This window comes from Globicephala melas, chromosome 6 (genome assembly GCF_963455315.2).
Source record: "Globicephala melas chromosome 6, mGloMel1.2, whole genome shotgun sequence".
NCBI lineage: Eukaryota > Metazoa > Chordata > Mammalia > Artiodactyla > Delphinidae > Globicephala > Globicephala melas.
Window position 1 is genome coordinate 80,192,197 of NC_083319.1, and position 16,479 is coordinate 80,208,675.

General features: G+C 41.7%; 1 protein-coding gene across 4 annotated transcripts in view; it reads right to left on the bottom strand.

Annotated features, from left to right (window-relative positions):
* The window catches only part of APTX (aprataxin), a 70,978-nt gene that overhangs the window by 19,189 nt on the left and 35,310 nt on the right, over positions 1–16,479 (bottom strand). For 3 of the 4 annotated variants that reach the window (XM_060301032.2, XM_060301031.2, XM_030832671.3), the window contains exon 9: positions 10,932–11,823. The exons of the other annotated variant lie outside the window; for it this stretch is intronic. The gene's annotated coding sequence lies outside the window, so the exon portion shown is untranslated. Of the gene's footprint in view, positions 1–10,931; positions 11,824–16,479 lie in introns of those variants that run through there. 4 annotated transcript variants of the gene reach the window in all.

Here is a 16,479-nt window from a genome sequence, read left to right on the forward strand (position 1 = left end):
ACTTTATAATATATTAGCACTTTGATGTAAATCAAACTGTATTGGCTTATTCGGCCTTGACTCCTTTTTACATATAGATTGTTTTATCTCATAAAATTCATCAGAGCTAACAGAGTAAATTTACTTTTTCCTCTAAAATTCCTATTGAAATCACACTATAAAGGAAAGCCTTCCGTGTTTTATCTTCCACCACCACCAGCATTCTATAAACATACACACACACTCATAATATACACTAGAGCCCCAGCTCCTGTCATCAGAATCTGTTCTGATGATCCAATATGGTTAACATGGTTAATATGCCTCCCATTAAATGATAAATTAAAAACCATCAAAGTCAAAAGCCTAATGAGATTTTTTAATAAAATCTGACTAGTTGGAGAGAAAGTTCATCTGGAAGAGTAACTGTATAAGAGCCAATAAAATGTTGGGTATTTTTGGCTGTGCCACCAGGCACATGGGATCTTAGTTCCCCAACCAGGGAATGAACTTGCTTAACAACTGGACTGCCAGGGGAGTCCCTTTTGTTTTTGGGGTTTGTTTTGTTTTGTTTGGGGGTTTTTTTTAAAAACTCAATAAAATGTTGAAGAAGAACACTGGTCAAACAAGCCATGACCATAGAGAAAGTCAAGGTTGGTGGCAGCAAAGTAGTGCATAGAGCCCCAGGAGGGAGAGCCCTAGGGAGAGGCATGCCTATTTCTCATCAATCTGAGACAAACACGAGCACTTCCATATTATCTGCACCCAGAACAAGTTCAGACAAACTTTGAGTACCAAACTGTTTCCAAGGCCATATGGCCATATGGGACCACTGAGCATCATGTAAAACTCATTCATGTGCTACATGACTCTGAGATTCAACGTCTCACTAATTCAGAGAAGAGTCTCAGTCAAAGAAAATAAATAAAAGAGGAAATAAAGGAAGAGGTGAATCCACATATACTGGGGTCAAGTGATGTTTTCACATCTTCAGAGAACTTAGAGAAAGTTTTTAAATCCAGCAGTAAAGAGAAATAGATTCTACACAGACACTGGGTCCAAAGGATCAGAAAGAGGAAGTGTAAAGAACAAGCCTTAACCTCAAGCCACAATCCTTCCAACCTCAGCAAGACCTAGGAGGGGTAATGATGGGCAACAAAGAATGGGGGAGTGATGAGTAGGGAAGGGACAAAGATTCCATGGTTAAGGAAATAAAGCTGGATACTGTGTCAGTTTGCCTCAGCTTCACAGACGCCTCATACAAGCTTGGCTAGATGAAATGGTAGTAGGGAAGAGAACAGAGAAGAAGTGGGGAGGAAAAGGAGAAGAAAAAGAAGGAAGAATAAAGAAATTCTACAAAATAATATTAATGAAAATTGTGGTATGAGTTTAGTAACAAACAGCTCAAGAGTAGTGGAATAGGGAGTCCATAATAGACTCACGTGTGTATTAAAATTTAGCTCATCATAAATGTGGCATTTCAAGTGAATAAGAAATGAAGCCTTGTTTAATAAGTGAGTTGTAGTATTTAGCTAAAAATTGAAAAAATAAACATGGATCCCTACCCACACTATACCACAAAATAAATGCCAATGTAATAAAGACCTAAAGTCAAAAACAAAAGTATAAAAGTACCAAAAGAAAATATGAGAACATATGGATGAGGAAGGCCTACTTATGCAAAATATAAAATTTAGAAACAATGAAGAAAAAAGAAAGAATGCCTGATTTGGCTACATAATTTTAAACCTCTGTATGATGAGAGACACCATAAACAAAGTTAAAAGGTCTAAATTTGTTAAGTATTTGCAAAATAAGTAACATGTCAAGAACAAAAAGAGAGGTAACCCAATTTTTTTCACGTGCAAAGGAACATTGACAGAGACTGTTCAATATCTCCAATTCTCATTCTATGCTGCTTCTATAATAATAAAATTTTATTATTTAATTAGGCGTGTAGTTACACAAAATAAAGATTATATTTCACAACCTCCCTAGAGCTTAGTCACCTATGGCATGTGAATGAATGCTGGCCATGGAGTTATAGAGAAGGGTCATGAAGGAGGGTCCAGGAATTTTCTTAAGAAACAGTATGTTTGGGTCCTTGACTCTACATCCTACTGCCCAGAGTGCAGATGCTTCCATCTTAGACCTGAGGTCAAGGTGAGGAGTTGGATTTGAACAGGAAGAGGGATCCCCTTATCCTGTGGAAAGAAGTCAGGAATTGTATGCATGTAGACGAGCGGTAGTGAGGGGGATGGAAAGTGAGCAAGATAATTCTTACTGGCCTCAGTTTTTTGATCAAGTAGGAGAAAACATAGTCAGCTAAGAGTAAGGTAAGTGAGAACTTAAGGACAGTGGTAGTGACATCGAATATTTATTGAAGACAATGAAGGAGGAACCTGACAACAGCCAATCAACAGAAAGAAAGGAGAGTGCTGAGAGCCCAACAAGGGTTCAAGGCCATAGATGTGGGGGGGTGCCAATCTGCAAGGTTTATTGCAAGATCTACTGATATTTTTTTCCAACATTGATTAACTAATCTGAAGATAGGAGTAAAGGAAGCAAATTGTGGCACTGATCCAGGGTTGGGATACAGTAGAGTGGGATGAGCAGTAGGATAAAAATAAAAGGGGTATTTGTGGGAGAATATTTTAGGGGATCAAACATGAGGGTTCATGGAGAAGAAACAAAGCCCAAGATGGAACCGATAAACTGGGAGGAAGTGGAAAGAGCAAGGGACTGGAAATCTTGATGCTGAAAAACAGAGATAGTAGAAATGAAACTATGAAAAAACTGAGGGCTGGGATCAGGATACTTGAGTTTTACTTGAGTCTTCTAAAATGGAGGTGTTCTAGAAGAAGGCAAGTTCCAGAATATGACCGTGCAATAGACAGGAGAAGCATAGCACAGTGGTTAAAAGCATGGGCTTTGAAGCCAGAGAGAATTTCTGTCATTAGTTTTATTATTTATCTTCACTTAGCCTTGGTTTCTTCATCACACCTAATTAATAAGATTGTTGTGAGGATTAAAATAATTTACTTAAAGAGCTTTGTTCAGTGCCCAACACATACCAAGCTCTCAATAACTGATCATTTTTAAAAAACAAAAAAGAGAAAAAACACACAGACACCCTACTATTCTGCCTACTATTAAAGAAGATGCACAACACATTATTGGGTAGAAAAAGGTACTACCTTTAATACTGATGCTAATTTTGCTTATGGGCAGCAAACATTTCCAAACTGTAAGCAAACGTCTAATAAAAAAACAGTGAATAGCCTAATCCAGTTACGGGCTCTTCATTTTCCTTGATTGAAAATGTCTTCAAAAATAAGTGCTTGTTGGGGCTTTCCTGGTGGTGCAATGGTTGAGAGTCCGCCTGCCGATGCAGGGGACGCGGGTTCGTGCCCCGGTCCGGGAAGATCCCACATGCCGCAGAGTGGCTGGGCCCGTGAGCCATGGCCGCTGAGCCTGCGCGTCCGGAGCCTGTGCTCCGCAATGGGAGAGGCCACAACAGTGAGAGGCCCGCGTATTGGAAAAAAAAAAAAAGTGCTTGTTATGGTGAGCAGTACTTCAGTAGGGGGTGCCTATTACAATTAATTAAGTCAGCAATTACAGCAGAAACTCAGCCCGTTCAACTAAGCCAATATTTTGAAAAGAAGCATTTTTAAATGAAAGAAAAAAGAACCTATTTCCAGATAACAAGTAAAAAATGATCATAAGTAAACAGATAACATAGCCAGGGTGACTGGAGATGGAAGAATTATTCTTGGTAAAGCTGGAGAGGATGTCAGAGTTACCTAATGCAGTCAGCATCTTCAGTATCAGAGAGCTTTCCCTACTCCATATGCCCTTATCACACCTCCCTCACTCTGTAAAATTATTACATGAAGTGTGGGAAATGTATACCTGTATATCAAAGATAGAAAGTAAACCACCTCAGCAGATGCAGTTGGAGAACAAATAGAGCCCCTGGTGTGGGCTAAAGGAATAACTGCAGACTTGTGATCTTTTAGTTACGTTTGAGTGCACATGGTTTGTTCTGTGATATACCCAAATCCTTTTAACTCAAATGGCTTTAGGCCACACAGCCAAAAGGCAATGCCTGATATTTGGTGCCTAGTACATAGTAGGTATTCAACGAATGTTAAAAGCCATTTGCTTATTTATGCAGCCAACATTTATTGAGTACCTAATATGTGCCAAACATTGTTCTAGACATTAGAAATAGAACAAACACATTTTTTTAATTTTGTTTTTATTTTGGTGGGTTTTTTTGCATTATAAATGTAATACACGATTGTTGCACAAAATGAAACAACACAAAGATGTATCAAAATTTTCTTTGTTGTCAAATATGGGATCAACTATTTTAAATGTTCCATGAACATATGGGGGGAGTATATCTTTTCTCTATTCAAAGGATGTGAGTCTTTCTCCTCTATACATGAGTGCACACCTGGGTGCTCACGTGTTCACGCACGCGCGCACACACACACACATTTACTTATTGTAGCATTCAATTCCTTTATATCCTTACTTATTATTTGCCTCCTGGAGATGTCCAATTTTGATATATACATACTAAAATCTCTCACTATCATTATTTTATATATCCCACCAGTCAATAAATATTAAGATTAAACAACCATACAACAATGAATTGAGAGGCAAGAGCTAAAGCCCTTTGTTAAGCATCAAATGAATCAGAAAAATATTAAACAAATTCTGTCAATAGAACTGTCTATAGCTAAGTACACTGTGAATTAAGTTAGAAGATTTTTTTCTTCAGAAAAATGCTCTTTCTGTTGATGTCAAATTAAATTCCTCAAGCACAAGAAATACATATCAGATCATTTACCTCTTCCCAGTCTGCAAGTCATAATTATTTCCCTTGGCTTATTGTTAATGTGGGCTTTTGTACAGTTGAAAAGGACTGTGCAATTAGGTAATTCTGTTAAAAAGACAAAAATTAGCTTTTTCTCTCAAGAAACAGAAGCCATATGAATACAGTGATGAGAAACTAAAAAGCAATTCAGAAACAATTTTAATTACAGTACAAAGTCCAAAGTATCTGCCTGCATCATTCATCTTCAAAGGTCTTTTGCTTTTCATTTTGATAAGTCCTCCTCAGATTTTAAAGGAGTAGATAAGGTGAAAAACACAATTATATTATGTGTATAGAGTAGCCCCATCCAGGAAAAAATGAGCCACAGAAGGAGAGAGGATGCCCTGTTGACTGTCCTTGCTATTAGTCACATTGGTTTAAAACCTCACAGGTTTTGTAGGGATAGAATACACAGAAAACAGGAGGAAAGGACCCAGAAGGTGGATACCATGATAATGATAGGTGTTTACAATTATACAAAATGTTTACTTTCCTTAGTCACCACAAATGAGTTGGAGTGTTAATCTGTACCTGGCCAAGTGAGTGAAAGTTTAATCTTGAAGTTGACTGTTGCTCCAAACAATTGTGAAGTGAATTCACCTAAAATTGTCATGTGTCAGATTATTTTTCCACTTTAAAAACATAAAAGTTTATTAATTAATATAGAAACTACCCTGCTAGCTCCTATCTTTGGAGGAGGAGCTAAATTATTTCCTTTCTCAAAATTCTTTTGAATTAAAAGTGACTTCTTTTGTCAAGAATGTTTACTTGGTCCTAAGATATATTTGGCATCTACCAAAATGAATCTTTTCTTAACCTGCTCACCTAAGCCGGCTGCCACTGAGCAAGGGAGGTGGAAAGGGCAGGAGAGCAGAGAGAACCTGCATGTTGTATAGTTCCTTACATCAGAAAAGAAACCAAGAATTCCAATGAATAGATTAGACCAAATCTACAAGAAAGTTTCCTTAGAAGACAACTATTTGCCATAATCATCATAGTTATTTAGTGACCATGTACCAAGTGTTTAACTGTCATTATTTTACAGCAATCCTACAAGGTAGACCTACTGTGTCTCTATTTTACAGGTGAGAAATCTGAGGATCAGAGAAGTTAAACAACTTGCCAGTGTCACACAGCTGCTAAGTGGTAGATCTGGCATTTGAACCCAGCGACTAGGATGTGGGTTGTTTTGGTTAACACAAGAGACTAAGAAAAATCAGTACTGGTCATTGAGGATAGAAAAGGTACAGGTATTTTGCCAAGAGGTGATGTTAAAATCACTTTTAGACTGGCGGCCCTGGAGCGCCGAGGATATTATGGGGCCCCTTCCTCACTGCCCAGCGTTTGGTCATCCAAGTCCAGCCCTGGTGGGTTTCCCAGCAAGCTGCACTCACTCCCTGCAGTCCAGCATGATGCCCTGGTCCATCCAGGTGGAGCAGCGGCCAGCAGGTGTAGTCTTCGTTGCCCAGATCTTGCAAAGCCCGGGTCCCTGCGATGAGCAAGCAGCTCCTGCTCTCTGAGAAGACCTCTCTGAGCCCTCCATGACTCCAAACCCCAGGGAGGTGCCCACACCACCACCACTACCACCACCCTGGCAACTCCTGCCCCAGGTCGTCCCCAACACCAAACCCTGGCAAGGGGGTGAGGGGACCTCAAAGTCTCCAGCAGGAGCCTGGGGGAGGGCTTGGGGCTTACCCTCCTCTAACCCCAGCCATCTGGGACCCAGGACTCCCTCCTGGTCACGGTCTCCTCCGTTCCCCACCTCCTCTGGCTTGAGCCCCTATGGGCAGCCTCTGGCCTACACCAACAAGCCAAGGATGCCTCAGAGCCCCAGGGGCGTTCTCATGGTGAGGATCTTGGCTCGGCTCCTTCCCCCCACTCAGTGCAAAGACGTGGCTCTGCTATCTCAGCCCATCTCCATGGGAGGAGAGGGGAGGGAGGAAGTGGGCAAGAGCTTCACATGGGCTGAGGCGCAGCCCCGGGCCCCTACCCCGCCCACTCTCCTCCGCCCCCTCCTGGGGGACTTGGTCCACATCTGCCTGGTACCTACTTCCAGGCAGGCCCGTCCATTCCACCTCGTCGCTGGGGGGAAGAAAAGGAAATTTAAATCCACGGGGCCAGGCCCTGTACTGGACACTTTAGATACTTTATTTCACTTACTTCTCACTGTTTTAACACCTGATTTTACCATAAAGGAAACTGAGACTCCGAAAAGCCAGCCAGAGCAGGGAGGATCCAAACAGCCAAACATGCTGGGTCTCTCTACTCTGCCCTTTCCACCTCCCCTTGCTCAATAGCAGCAGAGGTTTTACTGGAGTAAGTCATTTTTCAGCTATACTTTCACCTTTCTCTGTTCACAGGGTTAGAAGGGAAGGATGGAGATGGGAAGCACATGCTTTTATGAAGGGGACTGAGGGAAGAAGTCAGGTTGTTCAAATAAGATGGCCCAGCCTTCACACTCATTGCCTTCAGCTCAGCCAGGCTTGGTCATTCTCAACTTGCCTTCTAACATACTTTGACTGAACGTTACAGCTCAGTAACCGGCTTAAGGGAGATGTTCTGTGTGAATACGCAAGGAGGCACCTGGGAAGAGTTCTAGCTTCTAATTCCCTATTCTCCACCCACTACCTTGGTCTGGGACAGAGCCATTCTGAGTTTTTTCTTGTTTTGTTTTTTGGCTGCGCTGCACGGCTTGCGAGATCTTAGTTCCTTCCGACAAGAGATTAAACCCAGGCCACAGTAGTGAAAGCACAGCGTCCTAACCACTGGACTGCCAGGGAATTCCCAGAACCACTCAAGCAAATTGAAACTAAATTCCTCAAGCAAAGTGAAACTGAACCCACCTACCTTATGGCATTGTTACCAAGGTTGGTGACTGTCACAAAGGGAGCCTCAGTGCTGTTTATTTAGTGCCTCCCTCTATACCCAGCAGACCATATTTCCAGGCCCCAGAGGAGGGGAAAAATCTTATCTTGAAGAGACCAGTTTCTATTTCTCAGGGCAAACCCAGCTTGAGAATTCCTTTTGTCCCCAAAGACATGCCTGTCCTCACTGCTCTCCCACACACCTGGGCAGCCTAACGCTCCCTATGCCCATCTCCCTTTCACAAATGAGTTGTCATCTCTTTCTCAAAAAGTAGACTCCACTCTGGTATTCCTCCCACCACCAGTAACTGGAAAACAAGCTCTGCCTTTACAGAACAGTATGCTCAGCAGGTCAGCCTGGCAAACTGGAGTTTCAAAAAGGATTCCTGGAGGATTTTGCGGTGTTTTGGATAGTGCCTCTGGGCAGATCACACACTGTGACAAGTTCTTTCCAAATTGTGACAATTCAATCATGCCTTCTACAAAGGACTGACTTTTTACACTTAACATGGGTGGTGGCTGCCCTTGCTCATTTTCCCCAAAATCTTGAAGTGAGCTTGGGACAGCGATACAGAGGCAAATGCGTGGTTTTCTGAACACTGCTTCCATTCTATGGCACCTGTGAATTGGCAGACAGGCACAGGCAAGAGGTGAGGGGCCTCTGCTGAAGGTTATGCTGGAGTTAGAAATGTTTGTGCACACTGAGCCTAGGAAGGCAGCGGCTTCCAAACCCCACCCCCACCAACTGTCAGAGGAAGAAAAACAAACAGCTGGAGGGGGAGTGGAGGTTTCTCACTCTAGTCTCCCTAATTTACATGGCTTGCTGCTAGCAGTTGTATTCTTTTCCCTTGAAATTTCTTCTAATTATAGATTCTCATTATCAGAGAAGTGGGACATTGGGAGGGGAGGAAAGAGATGCTTATTTTATATTAAAAAATTTCCCCATCAGATAATGCTTTAAACCTTTTAACAGGGGCTTCCCTGGTGGTGCAGTGGTTAAGAATCCACCTGCCAACGCAGGGGACACGGGTTCGAGCCCTGGTCCGGGAAGATCCCACATGCCGCGGAGCAACTAAGCCCGTGCACCACAACTACTGAGCCTGCACTCTAGAGCCCACGTGCCACAACTACTGAGCCTGCATGCCACAACCACTGAAGCCCACACGCCTAGAGCCCAAGCTCCACAACAAGAGAAGCCATCACAATGAGAAGCCCACGCACCGCAAGGAAGAGTAGCCCCCGCTCACCGCAACTAGAGAAAGCCACGCGCAGCAACAGACCCAATGCAGCCAAAATATAAATAAATAAATAAATAATTTTAAAAAAATTCTTGTAACAGGACATGCACCAAAAAAAAAAAAAAAATGAATCTAGACACAGACCTTACACCTGTCACAAAAACTAAATCAAACTGGATCATAGACCTAAATATAAGATACAAAACTAAAACTCCAGGAAGATAACATGGGAGAAAATCTAGGTGACAATGGGTTTGATGATGACTTTACAACAGGAGTTGGGGCAGGGGGAGTGGGGGGGGATGAATAATAAGTTGCACTTCATTAAAATTAAAAATCCTTTAACTGGGGACAAAATTTTTTGTTGTACAAATAGAACTCAAATGCAAATTCCTATCTGAAGGAGAGAATATTGGGGTTTAGAATCACAGTAAAGTATAAAAGACTAATGGCAGATCCTTGCCTAGGTCATATTGTTTCGTTGCTGTGGTATAGGTAAGGAGAAAGGAGATGAGAGCACCCGAATACAACTACTCATTTATAAGAAAATACTCATAAGAAATGTGACATGTACAAGGAACAAATTCTAGGGATAAACGTACCACTTCCACTTTAGCATCTTGAACATATGCCTTCTCAATGGACACAAGGAAATCTGATGGTTCAGGTCTTAAAATTAGATTAAATATTTCCTTGTTATCAACAGCCAAGGCAGTCTCCGTAAGTCTCAGATCCAATCCTAAGTCTCAGATTCAATCCAGCAATCAATTCATAGCAGTAAATATTTTCATTATTTAAAAAGTTCAGTCATGAAAGTAACTAACAAACGCAAGAACTACTTTTCTGAAAAATATCACTTTATAATATAAGCAAACATTCAGCAAATGCGATCAAGAAAAAAGGAAGAAACACAAAATGCAAGATATGAGAAATGGAAAGAAAATAACAGAAATCAAAATTTCCCCCCCAAAAAAGATGACGTATATAATCTTTGCTTTCAACTCTCAAAAATTATTAAAGGGGATCCAGGTCACATTAGGGAGAGTAACCCTTCTCCAAAATCTCCTCCTCCCTTCCCTAATTCTCCCGAACACTCAAAAAAGTTCCCACTTCCCAAATGACTCAAGGTCTTCTCCAAATGTTCACCTCCTGTATATTCTTTCTCTTCCTCCCTTTTCACTGTGTAGTTTGGTTTAGCTTCTCTGACTTCTTTTTGTTGCCTCTCCACTTCTCTCATTACTTGAATTCTCTACCACAAAGGATAACTGAAGCCAAAGTCCTGACCATTCTCCTCCTGATTTTCAGGTCCTATTTGCTCCTCCACTTCTCCTGATCTTTATGTCTGAAGTTTGGCTTCCAGGCCACAAAGCACTCACACATGAACTAACCTAAAAACTTTATCTCCCTGTCCCACCCCATCAAAAATGTTTCCTGGAGTCTAAGTGAACACTGAAAAAGTAGCCCTCAGGAACCAAGAGGGTTCATTCCCAGAACTCAAGGATGGTTCAATATTTGGAAACCTAATATAACATGCCACATCAACATAACACAAGGGAAATCGTGGGACTTCAATGGCTGCTGAAAGACATTTGTAAATACAAATAGGAAGTTGCTGTGTACAACAATTTTGAACAAAATGTAGTTGATATCTATGTAAAAGAAACAGAGATTGAGGTTGTGGGCAAACAGAGAAAATCTAGTCTTCTAATCTAGTGATAGGGAAATCATCCAGAACATGAATTATCTTCATCTGTGTCATTCTCAGGCCCAACTGGACCTGTTAAAGGCTTGGAATTTGGACTTGCAGGATGTCTTTCCATCTATAGAGGACTGGAGAAGTGATATGACTTGTTAAAATTATTAGCCATTTTTGGCTTTATCAGTTATTAATATAAATTAATTGAATGTTGATTGCATTCCCTTGTGACCTATTACTTTTTTTAAATAAAACTTGGTTTTTCTCACATTCCCAAAAACATATTCACTGTAGCTAATTAGAAATATTCATAACATAATGAAATTTATGTTACCCACATTCTCACAATCCAGAAAAAACCACTAATTAACATTTTAGTATATATTCTCCCACCATGAGTTTGGGAATATAAGCGTTCTTGGTGTTTAATAAAGACTTAACTTTGTCACTCGTGTTGAAACAATCACTTCTGTGTCCCAGATGACTCAATGGGATATCAGAGGCTAACAGACTAAAGAACTTTAACAGACTCTTGAGGCAAGAGTTTAAACATTTGTCTGCCCGCAAAACACAGTATTAGATGTTTTCCCATTGATAGCAGAGTTAATTTCTGTATGTGGTTTGGAAAAATGCCCTACCAGATGGTTCAAAATAATCAGGGTCAAAGGGATGTACATACACACACACACGCACAACAGCTGAGAACCTCTGCCCTAAGAAATCGATAGATAATTGATGTGTATGAAAATGTATGTACGGTGAGAGACTCCATAGTTTTCACCTCTCAGAACCTGTATGACTCCTTCAAACTGTCAGGAGCTCTGGTTTGTAAAGTTCTTTCCAGCTCTAATATTCTGGTACTATCTGAGGTTGGGGCTTATTCTGCCTGTTTAGAAGAGAGAAGCATTGAAAGAGCTGGAGGACAGAGGTGAAGCTAGGTTCTTTTATCAGAAAGAGGCTTTGGGGGAAACTGGCCCATGAAAAATGCACACACAGCCCTTTACCTTCTCTGTGGATCACCATCTCACTTTGACAGTACTTCCTCTAATATCGAACCACCAGAGAATTAACAATTAAGTCAATGTAAAAATGATGCCACTTTTCAAAGACATGCCCAGCAGAAATGTCTGTTCCCAGTGCTGCTTCCGGGTATACCTGTGATGGGAACAAGAGTTACTAACCTTGGGGTCAACTTAAGAAATGGGAGGAAACGAGATAGCATATTTTTCAATGCCTACCATGCACTTGACATGTCCAAGACCCTCCACTGTTAAGTGCCAGAATCAGACCTCAACCATGGCTCTAACCAATTTTAGAGTCTATTTAATCTCCAAGCCAAATGACCTCCTCTATCAATCATGTGTGTTTTATATTCTTACCTACACCCTGGTTTTCTGTCAAACTTCTATCTTAATTAGGAGATCAGTTAAACACACATAAACCTTATTTTTAAAACCCCTCTATATTTTATTTTAAAACACTGATTCTAAAATATAAAAGAGTTACATAAAACTTCTTCCCCCTCCCCCCCCCCCCCGCTGCAAAAAAAAGGACAAATTAAGACTTTATTGTTCAAATGTTGCCATCTGGTGGCCAAAGATAATAATCCCCCTAAAAATAGACACTCCATAGAAAAGGTATGGAAAACCCCAATAGCCTTTATCACCTTGTTTGTTAGCAAAGACTGATAATCTGGAATGTTATGTGGGAAAATATGAACACTTTTATGTTCCACTAATTCCGATCCATAACAGATACTATGCTCATAGAAATGCAAATCAAAACTACAATGAGGTATCACCTCACACCAGTCAGAATGGCCATCATCAAAAAATCTACAAACAGGGGCTTCCCTGGTGGCGCAGTGGTTGAGAGTCCGCCTGCCGATGCAGGGGACGCGGGTTCGTGCCCCGGTCCGGGAGGATCCCACATGCCGCGGAGCGGCTGGGCCCGTGAGCCATGGCCGCTGAGCCTGCGTGTCCGGAGCCTGTGCTCCGCAGCAGGAGAGGCCACAGCAGTGAGAGGCCCGCGTACCGCCAAAAAAAAAAAAAAAAAAAAAATCTACAAACAATAAATGCTGGAGAGGGTGTGGAGAAAAGGAACCCTCTTGCACTGTTGGTGGGAATGTAAATTGATACAACCACTATGGAGAACATTATGGAGGTTCCTTATAAAACTACAAATAGAACTACCATACGAGCCAGCAATCCCACTACTGGGCATATACCCTGAGAAAACCATAATTCAAAAAGAGTCATGTACCAAAATGTTCACTGCAGCTCTATTTACAATAGCCAGGACATGGAAGCAACCTAAGTGTCCATCAACAGATGAATGGATAAAGAAGATGTGGCACATATATACAATGGAATATTACTCAGCCATAAAAAGAAACGAAATTGAGTTGTTTGTAGTGAGGTGGATGGACCTAGAGTGTCATACAGAGTGAAGTAAGTCAGAAAGAGAAAAATACCGTATGCTAACACATATATATGGAATCTAAGAAAAAAAAAAAAAGGTCATGAAGAACCTAGGGGTAAGACGGGAATAAAGACACAGACCTACTAGAGCATGGACTTCAGGATATGGGGAGGGGGAAAGGTAAGTCGTGACAAAGTGAGAGCGTGGCATGGACATATATACACTACCAAACGTAAAATACATAGCTAGTGGGAAGCAGCCGCATAGCACAGGGAGATCAGCTAGGTGGTTTGTGACCACCTAGAGGGGTGGGATAGGGAGGGTGGGAGGGAGGGAGATGCAAGAGGGAGGGGATATGGGAACATATGTATATGTATAACCGATTCACTTTGTTATAAAGCAGAAACTAACACACCATTGTAAAGCAATTATACTCCAATACATTAAAAAAGAAGAAATTAGAAACTAAAAAGTAAAACTAACAAAAAACATTTGTCATTATAAATAACAATGGAATTTAGTATGCTATTATACCCTCAGACCTACTGTAGGACATGCTGTTCTTTGCTGTTCCACTTGTGGCAGGATTCATAGTTTTTCTAACAGGTACAGATCCCTATGACTGATACTGTGAGGAAACGTTATACTTGAGCTCCACTCTTTTCTCTCTCAGGCATTTTTTGGAATTGTTTAAAATGTAAATACATACCGTCAACCTCTAGCATGATACCAGGCACATAATAGAAACCCAATAAATGTTTCACTGTGAGTGGAGAAAAAACAAAATTTTATTGGGATCCTATTATGTTCCAGGTACACTGAATTTTATTGGGTACATGTCAGAGAACCAAAGAAAATAGCATCTGTTCTAGAGAACCTCATGGTCTGGTAAGAAACAGGGTCCCCATCCTGTAAGGTTGCACATTTGTGACCTACATGAGCCCCAGACTCAGGGGTGAGTGTGGGCTAAAAGCATCCACCTGCAGAGGGTGCCTTTTACTCATTCACATGAGACATACACTAACAGCTTCTCAGGTGGGGTATTCAGATAGGGGTGCCTATTGGGGCCTTTCTCCAAAATCTTGGGTCTCTTCCCTAATGCCTGACAAGCTGGAGGGATCACATTTTAGTATTTTACCTATTTCCTCCCCTTGCTCTGTCATGAACATTTTATAGCTGATTCGCTGTGTTATACAGCAGAAACTAACACAACATTGTAAAGCAATTATACTCCAATAAAGATGTTAAAAAAAGGAAGGAAGGAAGGGAGGAAGGGAGGAAAGGAGGAAGGGAGGAAGGAAGGAAGGAAGGAAGGAAGGAAGGAAGGAAGGAAGGAAGAAAAGAAGGAATCAATACACACACACACACACAAAAGAATCCATCTGCTCAACTGGCTTTTCAGGCAACTCCCAAAGCCCCTTCCTCTGCCCTGGTCCCGGCCTCCTACCCCTGAAAGAGCAGCCAATGAAAGAGCAGCAATGAAAGAGCAGCCAATGAAAGAGCAGCAGAGCTGGTGGTCTACTAGTGAGCCAGGACATGGAGGTGCCTCAGGACCCTAGCAACTCTAGCCAGTGTTGTAAGAGTGCATCCTACAGCTTCTGGAGAAGTTTCTGCAAAAGGTCCTTAGCGAGAAACTATTCAATTTGAATATGATAGTTTTTTCTCCAATCAAGGCAAACAGTACAGGCTGGGGGTCGGGGCAGTGGGTTGTGTCAACTTTCAACCTGTAGCTGCCAGAAGCCCAGGATTGTCTGCCTCCGTTTTAGTCTTAGATCCCATGACAATGGCACAGGGCTAAGGGAGCTACCAGCATTTTGGAATGATTTGTGCAGTCCATGTGAGTGGTAAATATCTGTTGTTTTGCAACTTGCTCTTCCCTGTTCTGTGTAATTCTGGCGGGGCCATCAGTCCTGTGGCCCTCCACCCATCTCGCCTCGAGATGGTCCTGTTCCTCAAAATGGCCAGAGTACGTCTCCTCCTAAGAGATACATTGATTAGTCCAGAGATGAGTATGTGACCTAAGCAGAAGACTCAGGGTCCTTTCTATACTTGGGCAGGAATGTCAAGGAAAAGGACTGTCCTGTCTCTCTCTCTGAGGCCCATGGCTATTTTTGTTGCTCCCTGGAGAGAGTCAACACAGGAAAGCAGAACTAGGAGATGGAAAAGGAAAGTTCTAATGATGTCACTTAAACCCCTAGATTCAGCTATGCCCTTTGCTCCCCACCATGGGTCCAGAATCAGCATAAACTGGGGCAGATGAAGACTTCTTTTAAAACTTACTTAACAGTTAAGGGCATGGATGTAAAGAATCTCTGTATTTTAGAAAGCTCATCTGCCAATTTTGATCTTAGTAAAAAAAGGAGACCTTAGGGACACAGCAATAGAAGCTAACCAGCTGGAGCCTGAAGCAAGTTATAAGTCCCTCTTACTACTGGGAGGGACTTTAAGTATTATCTAGTCCAAAGCCCTGGTTTTAAATATGAGAAACCAAGACTGGAAGGGAAAAAGAATTTGCTGGAGAGAATACTCACTGAGGCCTCACAGGTCAGGTGGGGTTAGTTTAGCAGAGAAGACCAGGATTGATGAGTGCTGTACCTGGGCCTTTCACATTCATACTTGTTTAATCCTCACAGTCAATCGGGGATTACACATTTTAACTCCATTTCACAGATGATAAAATTGAGTCCAGAGAGGTTAAATTACTCCAGTGTCACACAGCTAACATGTGACAGAGCTGAGCTTCAAATACAAGCCTAAGCCTTTTTTTTTTTTTTAATTTATTTATCTATTTTTGGCTGCGTTGGGTCTTCATTGCTGTGCGTGGGCTTTCTCTAGTTGCAGCAAGCGGGAGCTTCGCTTCGTTGCAGTGCACGGGCTTCTCATTGCGGTGGCTTCTCTTGTTGCGGAGCACGGGCTCTAGGCACATGGGCTTCATTAGTTGTGGCTTGTGGGCTCTAGAGCGCAAGGCCTAAGTCCTTTTATTCCTACTCTACCTTTAGATAAAGAAAATATGCAAGACAAGAAACAAGTGGGATTTAGCACTGACGCCATTCCTTATTCTTAAATAAGATATCAGTACCCTGAGCGCATCTGGGAAGAGTCAAGAAGACTTCCAATACAGGCCAAGATCTGGTTTCAATTGCTAAATGAACCCTTTAAACCTCCAAGTCCCAGTAGCCTTCTAAAAAATGACAAAGTTGAAATAGATGGTCTCAAAATAAATTTGCAAAATGGAACAGGCAAAAGGAATTGAGTAGTGAGTGGCCCAGAATCCTAGAACTCCTTTCCCACTGCCCCATGCCCAGCCTGTTTCCTTCCCTGAGGTCTGGGTAGATAGCAACTGCCAAGAGAGGAATTCTCAGGCATTTGAGGATGTCACTGATTTGATGA